Genomic DNA, 6,000 nt, shown 5'->3' on the forward strand with positions numbered 1-6,000 from the left:
GAGCCAGCACCTAATAGCAGGGTGTAAGGCCGTCTGTATACACAGTGCAGAAGAGCCAGCACCCAACAGAGGGGTGTCAGGCCATCTGTAAACACCATGCAGGAGAGCCAGCACCTAATATCGGGGTGTAAGGCCATCTGTATACACAGTGCAGAAGAGCCAGCACCCAACAGAGGGGTGTCAGGCCGTCTGTAAACACCATGCAGGAGAGCCAGCACCTAATAGCGGGGTGTCAGGCCGTCTGTATACACAGTGCAGAAGAGCAAGCACCCAACAGAGGGGTATCAGGCCGTCTGTAAACACCATGCAGGAGAGCCAGCACCTAATATCAGGGTGTAAGGCCGTCTGTATACACAGTGCAGAAGAGCCAGCACCCAACAGAGGGGTGTCAGGCCGTCTGTAAAAACCATGCAGGAGAGCCAGCACCTAATAGCGGGGTGTCAGGCCGTCTGTATACACAGTGCAGAAGAGCAAGCACCCAACAGAGGGGTGTCAGGCCGTCTGTAAACACCATGCAGGAGAGCCAGCACCTAATAGCGGGGAGTCAGGCCGTCTGTATACACAGTGCAGAAGAGCAAGCACCCAACAGAGGGGTGTCAGGCTGTCTGTAAACACCATGCAGGAGAGCCAGCCCCTAATAGCGGGATGTCAGGCCGTCTGTATACACTGTGCAGGAGAGCCAGCACCCAATACCGGGGTGTCAAGCTGTCTCTATACACAGTGCAGGAGAGCCAGCACCCAATACCGGGTTGTCAGGCCGGCTATAACAATACTGTACAAACGACAGTCTTTAGCAAACATACAGATTTAATAAATATGCATGTGTGCCAGGAAGATATTATCGCGCGTCATTACCTGTTGTGGGTCAGCTGCTATTGCCGTCCCATCTTCAGTATATGCTGTAGTAAAAATGACCTCACAGAAGCCCAGAGATGTAGTTGGCTTGTCTGATGACATCGCAATTCATTTGTGGAGAAGGCCCACCTGATAAGGAAAGTTATGGTAGAACCTACCTTTGTTAACTTTCTTTCCTTGAAGTCCATGGGAACCACAGGGGACATCGGGTTGTAGGTGGATCCAGGGGGTCCGAGGCACCAATCAGCGAAGCTTCTTAAGATTTCCCAGGATGCCCGGGCCCTCTCCCCTATAACCCCGCCTCCAGGCTCACACAGCTCAGTTTTGGTAACAAGCCGTAAGCAGGAAGCGGAGAAAAGAAGAGGACAGAGAGAACACATGTCCAAGTACACATACATACATATCACGGTACTTGAACAAGACTATGGTCGTTAAAGGTCACAGTGCAGTATATCACACCTAGGGATACCTCAGGAACAAATTGAAGGGAGGGCGCCCTGTGGTTCCCATGGACTTCAAGGAAAGAAAGTTAACAAAGGTAGGTTCTACCATAACTTTCCTTTTCCTTTTCAGGGTCCATGGGTCCCACAGGGGACATCGGGGATGTCACAAGCCGTATTTCAAGGGAGGGAATTTGCCTGAGGTGTCAGAAGTACCCGACGACCAAAGGAGGAATCCTGGGAGGCGAACGTGTCAAAAGCATAGAACTTAATGAAGGTATGAACAGATGACCACGTTGCAGCCTTGCACAGCTGTTCGGCCAAAGCACCTTGGCGTGTTGCCCATGATAGGTCAGCCGCTCTGGAAGAGTGTGCTTTGGTGGAAGGAGGAAAAGGCAGATTATCCTGCCAATAAGCATCTTGAATAGCCATGCAGATCCAGCGAGCAATAGTCTGTTTGCTCGCTGGCCAACCCTTTTTGTGGAATTCATAAACCACGAAAAGGGAATTAGATTTTCTGACCGTCTTAGTACGGTCAATGTAGATGGTCAGAGCCCTGACCACATCCAATAAGCGTTCCTCTGTAGAGATATATTCCGTGTTAAATGCCGGAATCACAATCTCCTGATTGATGTGGAATCTGGAGACCAACTTTAGAAGGTGCGATGTTTTAGTCCACAACATCCCTATTGGGATGAAATATGAGGAGCTTACATGAAAAAGCTGACATATCTTGCAGAAGCAATGACCAAGACAAATACTATCTTGTCTGTCAACCTTTTGAAATCCGTCGCTTGTAGCGGCTCGAAAGGAGGCTTGATTAAGGCCTGCAGTACGAGTGACAAATCCCACTGAGTTGTAGGAGGACCATATGGAGGTGAAAATGAATCACTCCTTGTAGGAGTGTACGTACCTCCGGTAAGAAGGTTAATTTCATCTGAACCCAGATGGATAAGGGTGAGACTTGGATTATCAGAGACGGCAGTCTAACTCCAATGTTCAGACCATTTTGTCTGTTTGTTTGTTCAGACCCTTTTGTAGGAATGCCAGAATTCTGGCCACCTTGAAAACCTTTGGATCAAACTTCCTAGCCGTACACCACATACAGTAGGTGTGCCATATTTGGTAATAAATTCTGAATGATGCTGGCTTGCACGCCTGAATCATTACCTTTTTGGAAGAAAAACTTTAACTTTACAGTAAAGTAGTTTCAAGCGCCACACTATCAAAGACAGGCGCTGACAAGGTCCTCGAGTATGAGACCACCCGAAAATTAAGAGGAAGGGTGGTTGGGAGGACATTTGTAGAAGGTCCACATACCAGTGCTGAGTGGCCAGGCTGGAGCTATCAGAACGAGATTCCCGCCTCCCTGTTTGAATATCCTGATTACCCTGGGAATCATGGATCTTGGTGGGAAGGCATACGGAAGATGATAATTCCTTGGAACTGCTAGGGCATCCATGAAGCTAGCTTGAGGATCCCTGTACCCTGACCCGAATGTTGACACTTTTGTTGTGTCTGGACACTATTAAGTCCACGTCTGGTAGGTCCCATCGGTCTTTGAGGAGGGCGAACAACTCTGGATAGAGTGACCACTCCCCCTGATGGAAGTCTATTTAGGGATCTGTTTTCCAATTTAGAACTGCTGGGAAGAAGATCGCAGACAGAGTCAGAAGACACGGTTTCGCCCAGGAAGAGATCCTAGAGACTACTTTGAGAGCAGCAGTGCTGCGAGGGTCTCCTTGGTCAAGTATGTACACCACAGCCGTGGCCTTGTCTGCTCTGATCAGGACCGGGTTCTTCTGAAGAAGGTCCTGAGAGCGGATTAGGGCATAGTAAGTTGCCCGAAGCTCCAACACGTTGATGGAGAGACGTGTTTTTGGATTGGTCCACACGCCCTGCAAGGCTCGGGAGTAAGCTAATGTCCCCCAGCCTCGAAGGGTGGCGTCGTAAGTGAGGATCGTCCGTTCTTAGAACCAGAAGGGACATTGACTTGTGGACCTGATATTGTCCATCCGTTTTGCCAGAATGAGGTGTTGAGAGGGCAGAAATGAAACTGTGCCCACTCCACCATGTTCAAACAGTGACATCAGCAATCCCAAGATTTTCATTGCGCCCAGTGGCTTACGAATCTGGAACTCTGCAAAAACACCCATATTTGGTGATGCAGAGAATCGTCCTTGTCCATGAGAAGAGACATCCTTCATGACTGAGTGTCCAGGGTAGCTCTCCAAATGTCACATTTATTGCGAGAGGAGCCAACCGAGATGTTGGAGTGTCCCGATTGTTATCGATAGGTGATAGCAATAATAGGGACTTGGCCACCAGTAGTAGATCGTCTATATATATAGAAAGACTCGGATACCCAGACAGTGGAGATGTTCAGCCATAAATGCCATGAGTTTTGTGAAAACCCTGGGGCTAGAATTGAAAATGGCTATTTTAAAAAGCAAACCTGAAAAGTTTCTGGTGTGCTGGCAGAATTGGGACATGCCAGTAAGCGTCCCGAATGCCCAGGGTGACTATTTATCCCCCGGTCCATGGGTAGGATTATTGTCCTTAAAGTTTCCATCCGAAACTTTGAACCCTGCACCACCTTAAAGAGACTTCAGTTTTAGAATTGGCCTGTAAGTTCCGTTTTAGAACCAGGACCAAAGACGAGTAGTAGCAGAGTCTTCTCTAGTGGTGAGGGATGACCCGAGACCGTAGCAGACCTTTTTATTTTAATAATTGTTCTGCTTAGTCTGAATAGTGAGGTAGACCCATGCAAAGACCTTATCCCTTTGCCACCACTTCCTTTACCCAGGCATCCTTTTTATGTATAGTCACTGGTGTTCCTACAGCACCTGGTGTTCCCATGTGGCACCGATCCACTTAGTAACCAGGTCTAACACTGTTTTCCAGGATTGGAAGAGATAGGTCTTATCCAGTGTGGTATGGATGCAGGTGAGGAAGACGAGAAGTCAGCCTCCCGCTTGGGGTTCCCCCTGTGGAGGGGCCGTTATGCAGGTGGTTGCCGGGATTGGCAGGAGCCTGTAGCAGCCCATGCTTGGGCTTGCCTTAATGGCCTGATTGGTCCTAGAATAGGACTAATCTCAGGCTTTCCTTTTTGAGGTAAAGCCGTGGATAGACACGCCATTTTGGCAGCTGTCAGAGAGGCCACAAACTTGTTAAGGCCTTTCCCCAAATGAATTTTTACCCTTAAAAAGGAAAAAGTTCCAAGGTCTACCAGGACTCCAGGTCCACTTTCCCTGTATTGGGCAAATGATACGGCTGGCCTGAATGAAGCTGGTGGATGTCTGGGCAGCGACAGTGCCCGCCTCTGATATAGCTCCTATGTATATATATAGATATAAATATCTATATATATATGTATATAATGCTGCTTGTTTAATGTGAAGTGCACATAACTTAGCATCCTCAGAGGAGTCTTCTAGGACCTGTATAAAGTGGCTTTAGCCATGTCAATAGAGGTCCTTCCCAGTGAATGGGGATATGGCCCTTAAGGAGTGTTTCAAACACCTTGGTAGGGTCTTTTTTAATATCAATCCTGAAGTGACCAACAGCATTGAAGGATACCTTAGAATAAACCAAGGGAGTAGTCGTGGTTCACAAACCTGACTAGCCCCTTCATCCCTCCTGATTACCTCAAGTGGTCTGAATGAGGGCATTAGGGTTAGTTTCTGCTTTTATTAAAAACCATCTCTGGTTTTAGCAGTAGGTTCAGGCTTCACCAAGTCTGACATTAACACCTCACGGATTGTCTGAGTGAGAGCTGCCACATCAGTTGTCCCTGCTTTGAAGCAGGAGTGCTGTAGGCATAGCATCATCATATTGTCATTATGAATATTGATGACATCCTCAGCATTAACATTATTTTCCCCTTATGATCTGTGTCAACCTGTGCTACAGAGAGCAATTGTTAACAGAAACCTATTAGGTAGTGCAGCGTCAGGTAGCAGGTGTTGCCTAGCTACCGAAAACTGCTGCCAGATCTGCACAGAGGTAGACAGGGCCTCCAACCAGGGTGGAGGGGGCTGGACTACAGAGGGTGCAGTAGGGGGTCAAAGGCAATCCAATAGGTTGCCTAGTGACTGTTGTTAAGCTGCCCAGGGAGGTTGTGGGAAACCACTGTGGCAGAAGACTGGCCAGGGGGGGATAAAATGAATAACATATAACCCGTCCTGGAAGACATCCTGTTAGACAGGCCTGCAGCACAGCTCTTGCAGGACAGGAGCTTTGTAAACTCTGTCAGGTTGTACCCCCGTTTGGATATAATGCAAACAAACCCAAAGTGGGGGGTTACAGTGCACAATAGGTATATACCACAGAGGAAAACCTAGAGTGATATCACTGAGTGTATGTGACCCTAGAGGATTAAACCTCTGTCATCCTCCTCAGAAGATGAGAGAAATACAGTGGACAGTGCAGAAGTACTGACAGAAAGTGAAAGTAAAAGAACTAGCACATTGCAGTCACATACACAAGCATTTACATACAGCCATTTTACAGCCTATAAATGCTGTCACACCCTGTATCAACCGCTTGAACTCTAATGGAGTAAGGGGGATTTAGGGTGTCTGTGAAAGCAATCACTTAGTCAGTGAACGGTTTCACAGGGGAGACTGTGCCCTCTCTCTGGAAGACTACTGTGCCTGTGGGAATGGCGCTGGTCTGAGAGAAGGGGGGGCGGGCACAGGGTTAA

This window comes from Crinia signifera, chromosome 4 (genome assembly GCF_055691185.1).
Source record: "Crinia signifera chromosome 4, ASM5569118v1, whole genome shotgun sequence".
NCBI classification, from domain to species: Eukaryota; Metazoa; Chordata; class Amphibia; order Anura; family Myobatrachidae; genus Crinia; species Crinia signifera.